Source organism: Aethalodelphis obliquidens, unplaced genomic scaffold (assembly GCF_003676395.1).
Source record: "Aethalodelphis obliquidens isolate GAN/ISIS:26980383/991018 unplaced genomic scaffold, ASM367639v1 scaffold8, whole genome shotgun sequence".
Taxonomy (NCBI): Eukaryota; Metazoa; Chordata; class Mammalia; order Artiodactyla; family Delphinidae; genus Aethalodelphis; species Aethalodelphis obliquidens.
In genome coordinates this window covers 47,456,837-47,472,021 of record NW_020837952.1, presented here as the reverse complement: position 1 = coordinate 47,472,021, position 15,185 = coordinate 47,456,837, and the positions used below count along the sequence as shown (strand labels likewise).

At 46.5% G+C, this 15,185-nt stretch overlaps 1 protein-coding gene across 6 annotated transcripts in view; it reads right to left on the bottom strand.

Annotated features, from left to right (window-relative positions):
* Positions 1 to 15,185, bottom strand: part of CHST11 (carbohydrate sulfotransferase 11) — a 286,712-nt gene that overhangs the window by 228,977 nt on the left and 42,550 nt on the right. The gene's annotated exons all lie outside the window — the stretch shown is intronic.

Sequence of the window (15,185 nt, the reverse complement as noted above, 5' to 3'; positions counted from 1 at the left end):
CTCTGCTGACGTTACCTCCACTAACCATTAGGCTATACTGCTTCTCACTGACCGGACCCGTATCTATTCCTTCTTGGTTTATAAAGCATTTACTTGTTGATATCTTACAGGATATTTAAGACCATGTGAGATAAGCAGAGCATGTATATTAGACCCACTTAACAGATGAAAGAAACTGACGCTCCACAGTTCAGAGACTACTCTGAGGGCTTACAGCTGATAAGCAATAAGGTTTTTTTGGTGTTTTTGCTACTACATCCCCCTCACTGCCTGTTGCATGGCTGTGCAGAAAGACAAGTGACTCTGAAGACAACTCTGCACTCTTGTCCTGTTCTGATGCCAGCAGCTAGGAAGGACAGAAGGAGCTCCTATACTCTGACAGAGTCCCCTTCTCTCCTAGTGGGGGCCTCTTATACTAAATACACACATACACACACACACACACGCAAACACACACACACTGCAAGTAGTCTCCCAGGAAAACCAGACTATCACCCTTCAGAAGTCAACCCCACACCTGCCGAAGAACGTTCAATGCAACCAACTGGGAAGGCTTTGCCGAAACGGCTCTCAGGACAGCTGTTCTGGTCCGGCTACAGCACAGGAAATGTTCACATCTTGGCAAACCCCACTGCAACCGTGCTTCCACGCCGCAGCCTCACATGAATGGAAATATCAACTTGAGCCAAGCAAATCCAACAGGCTATCACGCAACATGCTGGTGTCAAACCAAACCTCATAACCAGTCATTATCCATCAAGCCAGGACTGTAACAATGGGCTCCTTGGGGTCACCTCACTGGAGGGCAGGGAGATGGTTACTGAAGAGAGTTGCAATTGGACAAGTGTGATAACAGCCTTAAGAGAAAGGCGGTCCACTCCCTGTTCTGCATATATACCCAGCCCCATCTCCAAAAAAACAATCCTCTCCTCCAAGGTCAAAAACGAGACACGTGACTGCCCCCAGGCACGCGTGAATGTGAGCAGCTAGGGCAGATTTCCATCTATTAAGCTGTGCCCTCCTCTAATTTTAAAGGAAGCTGGCTTTAGATAATGGTCTGAAAGGTGCTTCCTTTCCACACTGCTGTAATTAAACTAGAAAAACATTAATTTGTAACTTTATGGTAAGAGTTTCCTGGAAACTCCTTAAAGGAAGTCTGTAATTGATAGACTGGCTAAACGTCATACACAGGCACAAAAACCCAAATTGAGTACAATTTGTGAAGGCTCAAATCCCCTGGTAGAGAAACAGTGCTTTTGTCCACAAAAGGTATCGTGCCACACTTCTCTGTATGGCTGGTACTGTTATGAAGAAAGAAACACACACACATCCCTCAAGATTTGCAGCTCTGGGTCTCAAAGCTCCTGCAGTATTAGCTCCAACTCTATGATTTGATTGACGAGAGAAGAAAGCATTTAAAAAAAAAAAGACTTTTAAGAAAACAATAGCTTTGCATAGCACCATCTTTTAAAAGATGAAAGGACTTAGTAGAAACATCGTAAGTCTCAGAATTACACCATAAATTACTTCTTTTGTTTAAGGCAAATTAATATCAGATCACAGATAAAAAAATAAACCCACCCAACATCTCCAGCTGGATGCTACATTCACGAGGCAGCCTGGCAGACAGCATGTTAACTATTTTGTAGAGAAGGAATGAAGGGGTTATAGTCACCTGCCCACTCAAATCCTCAAGTCCTCAAATCCTGTCTCATTACCTGAAGTGTTTTTCCTGCAAGTGACACATAAATGATTTTCTAGTCTCCCATTTTCTTCACACAAGCCACCATATACAAAGCAAGGGGAAAGCCCGGGGTAGAGTGACAGTAATGGCATGTCTGCCCAGGCCCTCCTAAGTGCTGCCCGGATCACCAGACACAGACATTACGGGGCCTGAGAGTGAAGGCCTTTCCAGGGGCTTTATGAGAATCTAAGTGAATGGGCACAGAGGCAATTGACAAAGTTCCCTAACATTCCTTACTGGGCCTCCGAGAAGCCGGCTCCCTCAGAATCCATATAACGAATGAAGGAAATACAGCATGAAAATGTGCGTAAAACCTAAACCTTATCCACGGGCTCCCGGCATGCAAATCGATGGCAGGCTTGCTGACTCAAAGCTGGAGCTTATTAGAAATGAGTTGCCTTTCTCATTGCCAAAGTGACCTTCGATCCAGGGATCCAGTGTGCTGCTAAGCGGGAAAAAAGTAAAAGCACACAGTAGGTATTCAGAAAATGCTAGCTACTCTCTTAAGAGAAGGGACCAATTATAAAATGTCTGGTTTAATTTTTTTTTTTTTTTTTTTTTGCGGTACGCGGGCCTCTCACTGCCGCGGCCTCTCCCATTCCGGAGCACAGGCTCCGGACGCGCAGGCTCAGCGGCCATGGCTCACGGGCCCAGCCGCTCGGCGGCATATGGGATCTTCCCGGACCGGGGCACGAACCCGTGTCCCCTGCATCGGCAGGCGGACCCTCAACCACTGTGCCACCAGGGAAGCCCGTCTGGTTTAATTTCACCAGGTTCATCAGTAGTCAACTTAAGTAACACCATATCACGTTGACTCCATGTGCCACTAAAAGATGGAACTCTTCCTGGAGCCTGGTTCCTGAGTCTCTTCTGGGCCAAAACTCCTAAGAATTTGCCTCAGCCTCTGCAGTAGGGGCAAGGGCACCATCATCTATTGATATATCTGGCTACCCAGTGTGAGCAGTGGACAGCAGCCTCAGCATCACCCTGGAGCTTATCTGTAACGCAGACTCAAGCCCCAGGGCAGGCCTACAAAGGAATCACAATCTGCTTTTTAAACCAGATTCCTCAGGGGGGATTCTCCCACGTCCAGGGGGGCTCTATAAAGGGTGACTACAGGGACAGGGGTCAGGAAGGCTCCCTCATACACCCCGGTTCTCCTAACTAACCTTAAATCTGCCAAGCTTCAGAAGGAAGAGGATGGGCAGAAGGAAGAAGATGCTATAATACTATTAAAAGTAACTCCCCAGAAGGATGTCAATCCATTGTGAGTCCATCATTGAGACGGACCTCAAGGGGCTCATCCACATGCATACTGAAAAGTGGATTCAATGACAGGTGAAAGGCTTTGAGGGTGGAGCCCAGGAGCCCCACCAGGCACCGAGCTTCGGTGTACAATTTTAATTTCTTTGGAGAATCGTCAGCCTCCCCTTGTGTTGCGTCCAGGATTTTGTGAAAGAAAAAAATCACGGGGATCCAATTCCAGCTTCTCCAAATGACTTAACTGCTGAGCCCAGAAAAGTTACTTAACCTCCTGGGAACTCTCTTCTGGGTCTTTGAGTGGAGGTAAGAGCCCTGATGGGGAGAAGTAAGAGGGGGAAACAAGATAATGCACAGAGAGCACTTCCCAGCACATCATAAGTGCTCAAAACGTTAGTCATCCTTCCTTGGCCATCTAACAGCCTAGAAGGAAGCACCAGCAGGAACTCTGTCCTGTGACCAGCACAAGCACGGGTGAGGAGGTGCAGGGGAGGAAACAAGCCCAACTGAGTCCAACACGGACGCAGATTCACAGAGGCACATCCTTCAGGCTCTCCCCACGTGCCCCTTCTAGGTGTCCTGAGCAGACTGGGAGATAAAAATGCCAGGTTGCCTAGTGTCTGCCGATTCCTCTCGCTGCCGTTCCTCTTTACAGCAGGTGTCTCTTTCATTCTATAGGAGGGCCAAGGGTGACATGAGGCAGCCAGCGTGTCCTGGGGGCTCCCTGGTGCAAAGAAGCCCTTTTAAACGGATGTGTTCACAGCAGAGCCACAGAGGAATAGTGCAAAGGCTTCTCCCTTTTCCTAACTGCACAACCGGCCTCCCCTTTCACACCCCATTGGCCAGGCTACCCAGAGCCCAATGACCATGAGCTAGGGCTTCTCGCCCTTCGACTCGGGGACCTTGGGCGTGTTCCTTGGCTCAGAGGCCCTCCATTTCCAACCACTGCTAAAAGTGGAAGAAATCGTGTCCACCTCATTGCATCACAGGTCAATTTAGAGGTTGTCAAATGGCAGCCACACAGGAGGGATGGTGATCATTAAAGGAAAAAAAGCACAAAAGATGACATTTTGCTGGCTTGTGCTTTAACACAAGGATCTGAGCCAATCACATAAATCATATAAATACACTTCTCACCAAGACATGAGTAGACAATGTGCTCTCGGCTGAAGAACAAGGTGAATGAGAGAAAAGTGAGAGCCAGGGTCTGTGCTCTCCCAGCTAACATCTGTCAACGGCCTGGGCCACACCAAGCAGCATGCTGTGCTGGGTGCATTCCCCTTTTAACCATCTCAACAGCCCTAGGATGGCAGGTAGAGGTATTACCTTCACTCTACAGATGATACAACTGAGGCCCAGAGAGGGTAAGTAACTTGTCAAAAGTCACACAGCTGGTAAGCAACCTAACCCCAGAGCAGTTGTTCTCAATGGGGGTGATTTTGCCCCCAGCGACGTGTCATATTGTTTGGAGACATTTTTGGCTGTCACGACTGGGGGATTCTACTGGGATCTGGTGGGTAGAGGCCAGGAATACTATTAACCATCCCACAGTGCACAGCACAGCAAAGAATCATTTGGCTCTCAGTGTCAACAGCGCAGAGGTTAAGAAGCCCCGCCCCAGAACTTCCAATCTTATCCACTGTACTATATCGTCTCCCTTGTTTTCTAATGTGCCTGAAGAGGACAACAGATACTATTTTAACATGACCATGAATCAGATTACCAAGCTCTGTGGCCAATGGTGAAAATAAACACACAACCCCACTGTGCCTACCATGCTTTTGCTTGACTTTCCCCAGTGCTTCCGTCCCAGAGGCTTTCCCTCCGTCTGGGCAGTTCTCCCCCATTGCCCCCAACCCATCATGTGTGTTCAGGGCTCACACCTCACCTCTTTCACATTTCCTGACCATCCCCGCCTTCCCCCAGAGCAGTGTTCATCCCCTGACGTGACAGGTACTTTTACCCGTGTAGTATCTAATTCCTCCCATGAGATTGTAAGCTCTATGAGGGCACAGATCTTTTTCTGTGTCACTTAACTGCTTTTCCCTCACCACCCAAAAGTGTGTCTGGCACATGGCAGGAACTCAAGAGATATTTGGTGAAACAATGAACGAATGAACAAACAAACAAACAATCTAGCTTAGAGTCCCTCCTGAGGAAGTTGAGGGCTTCAGCTTTCCCGAAGCTTTCGCATCATCAGGGGAAAAGATCTCTGCGCAGAACCTGCTTCACCCTGCTACGAGAACCATTGTTCTAGGCTGGGGTTGGCACACTTTTTCCTGTAAAGGGCCAAACATTCTCAGCTTTGCAGACCATTCGTTCCCTGGAGCAACTATTCAACTCCGCCACAGTCATGCAAAAGCAGCCACAGAAGATCCGTAAACAAAGGATCAGGACTTAGTTCCAGTGATACTTTATTTACGAACACTGGCAATTCGAATTTCATGGAATTTTCATGTATCAGGAAATGCTATTCTTCCTTGATTTTTTTCCCAACTATTTTAAAATGTGAAAAGGATCTTGGCTCAAGGGCTATGCGAAAAGAGGAGACGGGCTAGATGTGGCACGTGGGCCATAGTTTGCTCAGCCTTGTTCTAGGTCTTTGTGAATTTTGGTGATTTATTCAGTAAAACATTACACCCTTGGGATGGCCCAGAGTCCTTTCACGATCATCTCATTCATCCTCACGACAACCTTGGGAGGGGTGGTTCTTCACATCTTTCTCTACCTCAGTTTACCTTTAGGAAACTGAGGCCTAAAGTCACAGAACTTGGCCCTCTGACTCCACGGCCAGAATTCTTTCCGCATGGAACAGACTGTCACAAATCCTTGCCAATATGGACACAAAAACCTCAATTAATCCATTATTGATTTTTTTAAATTGAAGTATAGTTGATTTACAACATTGTGTTAGTTTCAGGTGTACAGCAAAGTGATTCAGCTATACGTTATATATACATTCTTTTTCATTATAGGTTATTACAAGATACTGAATATAGTTTCCTGTGCTATATAGTAGGTCCTTGTTGTTTATCTATTTTATATATAGTAGTGTGTATCTGTTAATCCCAAACTCCTAATTTATCCTTCCCTCCATGCCCTTTTCCCTTTGGTGACCATGAATTTGTTCTCTGTGTCTGTAAGTCTGCTTCTGTTTTGTAAATATGTTCATTTGTACATATTTTTTTAGATTCCACATATAAGTGATATCATGATATCTGTCTTTGACTTACTTCACTTAGTATGACCATCTCTAGGTCCATCCATATTGCCACAAATGGCATTATTTCATTCTCTTTTATGGCTGAGTAATATTCCATTGTGTATATGACCACGTTTATCCAGTCTCCTGTCAATAAACATTTAGGTTGCTTCCACGTCTTGGCTATTGTAAACAGTGCTGCAATGAACATTGGGGTACATGTATCTTTTCAAACCATGGTTTTCTCCAGATATATGCCCAGGAGTGGAATTGCTGGATCATGCGGTAGCTCTATTTTTAGTTTTTAAGGAACCTCCATACTCTTCTCCATAGTGGCTGCCATTACTGGTTTCAGAGTACTAGCAGGGAGCATTCCAGTGAAGTGAGCACCAGAACCAGCAAAGATTCATGTATCAAAACCAAATACCAAATCAAGAGGGCAGCCCGTCTCACAGCACAGATGGTCGCTCAACTTGCCTCAGAGAAAGAAAACGTGGATACCAGCAGCCTCCTGCCCTTTGGTGTTACAGGAAAAAGTTAACAACACAGAAAATTGGTTGTGCTGCCCAGGATGTCAAATAGGAATTCTAAAGGTGAAGCCTCCACAAAAAACACATAGTGTTATATTTTAATACCTAAGCCAGCCGTGACTCTATTTCCACCTTAATTTCCTAAAGGTTCCCTGAACGGTAATTAAGACACTCAAACCAAAGGCAAACACTCGGGGAAAAAAAATTCACATCCAAAATCCAAAAAGTCTGAACTGCATTCCACATGATTATTGCCTTAGAAATAACCTCTGGACAGATGGATATATCACCTTATAATGCTTCTCAAATCTATTGCAACCAATGTTTTCTCAGTGTATGTGAGATGTGGCACAAAAAAACCAAAGCCCTCCAATTTCAAACACTGTATCAAGGAAGGGTTAACTGCCTTGCCCGACCTCCACTCAGGAACCAGGTTATTTTGAATCCCTGGTGGAAATGCAAAACTAACCCTGAGCTTCACCTCTCAAGACCTGAGTACCTAGAATCAGAAATGAAATGGCCATAAAAACCAGGGCAATAACTCAGCGTAGCTCAGCATCTGAAGTACATGCAGTAGATGTCCCTCCCTCCTTTTGCTAGGGAACTCTTTAGGCAAAAGTTAAAGCTTAGGGGCTTCCCTGGTGGCGCAGTGGTTGAGAGTCCACCTGCCAATGCAGGGGACACGGGTTCGTGTCCCAGTCCGGGAAGATCCCACATGCTGTGGAGCGGCTGGGCCCGTGAGCCATGGCCGCTGAGCCTGCGCGTCCAGAGCCTGTGCTCCGCAACGGGAGAGGCCACAACAGTGAGAGGCCTGCGTACCGCAAAAAAAACCAAAAAAAAGTTAAAGCTTAATGGTTAAGGTCTCCATGAAAAAATATGGGGACCTGCTGATAGATGAAACCTAAACAAAAAAAGCCTGAGCACCTGAGGCCGGTGCTTCACACTCCCGAATTCGATTCGATTGGATTCGGCGTCTCCAGTTGGGTTTCTGTTAATCCCACTGGTAGCGCTTAATCTAGCTCCACCCCTCTGCCACCTCCTCTCTGGTCCTACCTCTAGCCTGAGTTCAACTCACAGAGGAACAGCTTTCATTGTGCTCCTTCCTGTTCAGTGCTTCAACAGTCTTCTTCTCAAGCAACTCCCTCTGTCTCAATAACTGACTATATTAGTGACCATATCATTGACTTCCCCAAACAGGACACTTTTGAAATGAAAGGGGCACTATTAATAATTATGCCAAGACAACCACAATAAACCAGGACTGTCCATGGCAAACCAGGGCACAGAGTCATTCCAACTATAAGGTCTTAGAGGGAGAGCACTTGTCTTACCTTGTTAACTCTGTCCCACCTTTTTAACCAACAGCTCCCAGCATAGCACTGAAACACCATAGGTGCTAAATAATAAACATTTGTGGAATTGAATCTGTAAATAATAGGTACCAAAGGTACCAGCTACTATGGATTTGTCTCTGCAAAGGATGCTGTAGATTATTACAAAACACGATCATCCCAGAAAAATCGCTGCTTCTGATATTCTATTTCATTCCCACCATGGCTATTTTTAAATCTCTCACCAATAGCGATTTTGTGTATAATAATAATTAATAGTATTTATCACTGAGTCCTATGTATGTTAATTACAGTTGAGGAACCGTAGATACATTCTCCCAACAACCCTAACAAGGAAAGCATTTGTAGACCTAGTCTCTAAATGAAGCAACTGAGGCTCAGCGAGGATAAATAATTCCCATAAGGTCACAGACTCTGGCCAAGCTCATTCCCCTCCATTGACTAGAAAACTTACCAACCATAACATCTTAGTTCCAGAGTGTTACTTTTCAAAACCATTTCACCGCTGAGACAAGGTGGCATAACATTCAGCGAACTACGCAAAGCCACGAAATCGATGACGCCTGGCCCAACTATACCACTGACTGTCTACTGTACTTCCTCTGACGTGATGTGGATTCAAACTAACTGAAAAAGAGGAGACCTGGAAGAACGCTGGCAAGACCCTATGATAACATACAGCACAGCCCTTCTTTGAGAAAAAGCAGGAAGGCAGAAACTGGCATCTTGATATCCAAACGTCAAATAAGCTTTGCTGGCCAGCCCCACAAATGGGACCCACAAACAGAATTTCCTAAGCGATAAAAAGGAGTGAGCACCTGCTTTTGAGGCGAGGTGAGGGGAACAGTGGGAGGAGGGGAAAGAGATACTATTACTAAACAGAAGTGATGAAAATCGCTTTTACGGAGGGAAGGGAATTTAAGCTGTAAACTCCATGAGGGTGGAGACTGGTTGAACTGAGCATTCTCTGGCACTTTTTTCCAACTTCTTGTCAGTGAAACTCCACACACAAAGCCTAGAAAATTCATCTCCCATAATGCTTTGATTGATGGCAGTGTCACATCTAACACAAGAGGTTCTTTCAAGTGAGATGTTCGTCTTTAACGTTCCCCCTCCACCCCACCAATTTTAAAGTATGTACAAATTTCCCAAATCCATAAAACTAGGGACTCTCATGGGTACAACTCCTCAAACTACAAGCTACCAAAATGCTTCCCAAGAACACAATGGGTTGTCGACTTCTCCGTAAAAAAAAAAAAAAAAAAAAAAAAAAATTCAGGAACCTCATGTATACACTTGCAAGAATCACAAACCACCTTCTTTCTCATGAATACACTCCCAGGAAATTAGCTGAGCATCTCAATCCCAGCAAAGCGAAAGCTTTGTCTGCTGAACAAGAGACTCTCTTCATTAATGCCTCGCTTATATTGATTACGGAAGACATGCTGTACAAACGATGTTTCCACGACGAGGAGAAAGAAGTTGCAGTCACTAAATTCAATAGTCACCAACTCCCTGCAGACTAAATTCTGCTCCCAAAGCACATTCAGCTATCACTGATCTCAAAGGCTTTAAACCAAGCAAGTTGGGCACTGTGTCCCTGCAGCTGCCAGCTAGCAATACCACACATACAAACATTTAGCCTAAAAATGAACTGTGTTCTAGGAAAGGCACAGAGCGACAATCATAAATCATAAACAGCAGCTCACATCTCCAACCCCTCCTTCCTGGTTCCAAGATCCTCATTTTGTCACAGGGCTGCAGACCAAGACCCAGTGTTACATGAAATGGAAGTAGGATCTGGTTAAGATTGGCTCAACGTGAAGAGGTGTTAAAAAAAAAAAGAACGCTGCACATCTCTTACATAAACACTGTCATGGGAGGTCTCGCTAAACAGACAATGAACATATAGCTAGCTACATTTCTCTGCCCCATGGAGACCAAGCTCTGGCCAGCAGAATGGGAGCAGAAGTGATGGGAGCCGATTCCAGGCCTGGCTCAGGAAACTCAATGTCCTTATCCCTCTGCCTGGTTGTCTATAAAAAGGAGATGACCTTCAGAATGACCTTGGGAGCCTTGGGTTGAAAATGGCTGATCAACAAGATGGAAGGCGGCTGGGTCCCTGAAACACCAAATGGAGGAGAGCTGTCCCAGCAGGAACTCCTACTCTAGACTTCTGTGTGAGAAACTTTTCTTGGGTTCATTTACTGGGACTTGGTGATTGCTGTTACAGAAGCTAGTGTTACCTTGTATAATACAGGCAGTCATAAAGAGTCCATTTATAAGCATCTAAGAGCCCCTGCTTGCTCTGGGGCTTCCTAAAATGTGCCTATCCACAGAACCCAGTGTCACCTGTGAATGCTACTCTTATTATGCGCCTCTGAAACCATAGCAGCATGGGGGCCTTCTCCCACAGTCTTTGGTCTTAGAACAAGGGTATCCCAAGAGTGATGTAAAACTCCTGTCAATAGTTCCTCAACTGGTATTAACTGATGGCATATGAAAGGTTCTCTTCTAGATACTAAGGCACAGAGACATATTTCCTACCCTCTTAAAGAGGGGCAAACAGACACCCATCAACAAATACTGGACTTCAAACACACTGTGATAGAATAGAAGCATGTAGAAAACACAAAATAGTAGAGTACTATTACTTGTGTGGGGGAAGCTGGTGAGGAACGTTATCCAAGAGGAGATGATCTGGCAAAGGGCAGGAAGGGTGACAATGATAATTCTGGTTGTGCCTTAGGTGGTGGTGGTGATGGTAGGTCGGCTATTTGAAGGACTGTCCCATCAAATGAACAATCACAGGAGATCCTTTCCACTGCCACCCTCACATTTTCTCACATGATCATCATATCCACACACACACACAAAAATCATATATCCTATGTCATAAGAATGATAATTGGGTGAGCGAGGGTTTGCCTGTGTAAGCAACTGTGAGGTTAGTAATTGTGTAAGTCACCAAAATGGCCCCGTTTCTTCACCGCACCCTGAGGTACTCCTTTGGCCGTGGAAGTCTGCATGCCACTCTGGGCAACACATTCTGCCCGACGTTCTGACTCTGAGCTCGGCCAGGGGACTTGCTTTGGTCAATGGGATGTGAGCTGACATCCCACAGTGGATTTAAAAGCACCTGTATGACTGGCTCACCGGCTCTTGCACCTCTGTCATATCCACGAGAACTTGCCTTGGCAACCTTGCCAGGGGATGAGAGACACATGTGGAGCTGAGTCCAACTACCTCACTCATCCCAGCCAAGGCCATTCTGGATCAGTGACCCTCAGACACGTGAGCAAGGCCAGCTATGCTCACAGGGCCCTCTGAACCACCAGATGCGTGAACAATAAACGGTTATTACCGTGTGCTACTGAAGCTTAGTGGTCGTTTGCTAGGCAGCGTTATTACAGCAATAACTGGTGGAGTACTACTGTCATCATCCCCGTTTTACAGATGGAGAAACGGGGGCAAAGAGAAGTGAAGTAACTTCATCAAGGTTACACAGCTGGTATGTGGCAATACCGAATTTTGAAAGCAGGCAATGGCTCTATAGTCTTTGCTCTTATCCATTTCATTCACCATAACTTCTCTCCATAAAGCAGTGAGAGTTGAATCTATCAGAAGGCAAAGCGCTCTGCCTGGGCTCCAGGTGGGGCCTCCAGGCTGGGAGGAGGGATCCTGGGTATCGTGCTAATTAGTGGCATTCACCTCCCTCTAGTCATTGATTTAGTGCTGACAGTGATGGGGACCACCTGCTCTCCCCGGGAGCTCCGCAACACCTGAGCTCTCCCTGCCTTTCCCTGCACTGCACTGTCACAGCTCAGCTCCTTTTCCTCCAAAGATGCCTCCTCGGAGCCAGTGAAAGCGAGTCCCCCTAAAACCGAGTTCCCCTGCTGAGTTTACGATTAACCTCTCTATCCAAAACTTTATTCCCTTTCTTGTTCATCTCTGTTCCCCTCAGGATTGAGGAGTATCAAAGAAAAGGGGGGAATGAAACCAAGTAGGATCCTGCAGGGCCGTCCTGGGTACAAAAGCCCCTCCACGGCTCCCCGCTTTTTGTTTGGCCGTCTGAGTTCCAAAGAGCAGACTCAAGCAGTTAATGGTCAGGACAAGAGAGTCACAGCTCCTCCTGAAGGGATATGGACAACAATCGGATGCGTATCTTTGAGTTGTTCTGCAGAAACCAAGACCCCTACGCGGTGGAACACGATGACTACTTGCTGACCGCAAGCACGGAGACCCCAGACTGGTTGGAACAAGGTTGATGATGGAGATTCCCGAAACATCACCCTGTTACCTGATCACCAATCAGTCAGAAGAAGGTCCACAAGCTGCAGCCCTCACCCTAAATGTTGCCTTTAAAAACCCTTCCCTGGAAGCCATCGGGGAACTCGAGTCTTTGGAGCACAAGCTACTCATTTTCCTTTCTTGGCACCCTGCCGTAAACACTGTGTTTTCCTTCACCACCACCGGTGTCAGCGGATTGGCTTTGCTGTGTGTCGGGCAAGCAGATCCGAGTTTGGTTGGGTGACACCCACACCTGGGCTTCCTCTCCACTCTTCCCCATGCTCACCCCCTGCCAGGCTTTCCAGCATCATCTTTTCACCTTTACCAGGAAACCTGCACAAATGCCTCCAGCACCTGCCTCTGCTCTCACCTCCCTTACCTCCACTTCTTGCTTCCGGAGTGCTTAAGCCTGGCTTTGAGGTTCTCCCATTTGGAAGTCAACTGTTCTGGCAGCCAGCTGTATTTGTCCCCTCTTCCCTCCCCACTCTGCCTCCTCTTTCCAAGTGATGAACGACGGCTTGGCAAAGAAAGCAGAACCCTCTGCCACAATAAAAAGTCTGTCAGAACAACCCGCACGGGTTACTGTGTCCTCTTTCCCCTCCGCCTGGCCGGGTTTCCTGTGTGTTCATCTCTGCCGAACACCATGGTACCAAAGGTGACCACTCTGACCTCAGCACTAGGACTACGTTCCTCTAAGTGGCACACCAGTACAGAAGCCTCTGGGCTGCTTATTTGAAATGCAGGTTCCTGAGCTTGGCCCTAATGAATTAGACGACCTGAGGGAGGCCTTAGAAGCTGTATTCATCCATAGTAAGTTTCCCACATGATTCTAATGCACTAACTCTTGAAAACAGTCTTCCTAGTGACAACCTTCAGTTGCAGGCCTAGAACGATACTGGTCCACAGTCAGCAGGTATAAAATTTATGCTTCATCTCACATCAGTCTCATTTCAACTCTAGAAGTGGGCACAATTTTTCTCCCATTTTAGAGATGAAGAAACTGAGGCTTTGAGATATTAAATAATTCCCAGGTCACATGGCTAATACGTGGTAATGTTGGTTTTGAACAAAGATCAACCCCATGCTCTAAACCTGCTCTGAAATCCTCATACGCTAGGTGACTTCGGTATTTCCAAAAGCTGATGATACTGGGTATCTATGTTCACTTGTCATGTTTCCCTATTACCCATAAAACCGTCATTAGAATGAAAACTCAGAAAACAGGCACCTTATTTTTAGGAAATTCTCTCCATACTCACTTTTGATGAGCGAGTGTAGTATAACTGTGTTCCATGGATGTGAAGAACACTTGACTTTACATCTATTCCAGCCTCAATTTCCCACCCAGTGCCAGAGGGTGGAGTGACTTACAAGGAAAACTGACACTAGCTGTCTTTATAATTCACCATCACAGACATAATCATTTGTGCCTCCTTCCAACTAATCGTATTTTAGCAAAGCATTAGGCACAAAGTAGGTAAATAATGAAACGCTGCAAAAACAGAGCTGAATTGCTAAGCAAATAATAACAACGGTAATAATGAAAGTAACAGCTGCACTTACTGACTGCTTGCCAAGGCCAACTTCTTTACAGATATCATCTCATTTGAGCCCAAGTAATATCTCTCCCCAATTTACAGATGAATGAACCTAAAGGTTTAGAGGCTGAGTAACTTGCCCAAGGTCACACAGCTAATTAAGTAGCAGAGCTGTGATTCCAACCCACATCAGCGTCACTCTGAAATCAACTGCTGTAAAAACACTTTCTATACAAAGAGTGGTCCCCAGGAGGGCAGCATCAACCTGGACCAGGAGCTTATTAGAAATGCACAATCTCAGGCCGCTCCCCAGACCTACTGAATCAGGACCTACACAGTTAAGTCAGAGCAGCATTTGTCTAAACCACGGTTTCTCAGCCTCAGCGCGCCTGACATTTGGGGCTGAATAATTCTTTGCTGTGGGGTTCTGTCCTGTGCAGTGTAGGACGTTTAGCAGCATCCCTGGTTTCTACCCACTAGATGCCAGTAATAACTCCCCTTCCTCCCCAAGTGATGATGACCAAAAATATCTACAGCTGTATCCAATGGCCCCTGGGAGAGCAAAAGAACCCCCAGCTGAGAACCACTGGCTAGATGAGAGTGCTTTTCTGCTGGGCTGAATTTCTGGCATGGAGTAGAGGTTTGTATGCACAAATGAGAGGCCTGTCTGTCTCCTAGGGGTCTGGAAGCCAAAAAAGAACCTCTGGGTTCCAAGGACTGGGTTCTAGGTCTGCCACTGCCCGCCCTGTGAAGCTGGGAGTGACAGAATCAGACATGCACCTCTGCATTCAGCCCCACCACCAAAAAAAGCTGACCTAGAGCAGGGCTCCTCCAAACCTCGCTGCGTATGAGAATCACCTGGAAGTTCTTTTGAAAAATACAGATTAGGGGCTTCCCTGGTGGCGCAGTGGTTAAGAATCCGCCTGCCAGTGCAGGGGACACGGGTTCGAGCCCTGGTCCGGGAAGATCCCACATGCCGCGGAGCAACCAAGCCCGTGCGCCACAACTACTGAGCCTGCGCTCTAGGGCCCGCGAGCCACAGCTACTGAGCCCGCGTGCTACAACTACTGAAGCCCGCGAGCTGAGAGCCTGCGCTCCGCAACAAGAGAAGCCACTGCAGTGAGAAGCCCGTGCACCGCAATGAAGAGTAGCCCCCGCTCGCCGCAACTAGAGAAAGCCCGCACACAGCAACGAAGACCCAACGCAGCCAAAAATAAATAAATTTATAAAAAAGTAAATAAAAATACAGAGTAGGTGGTGCCCTCCCCA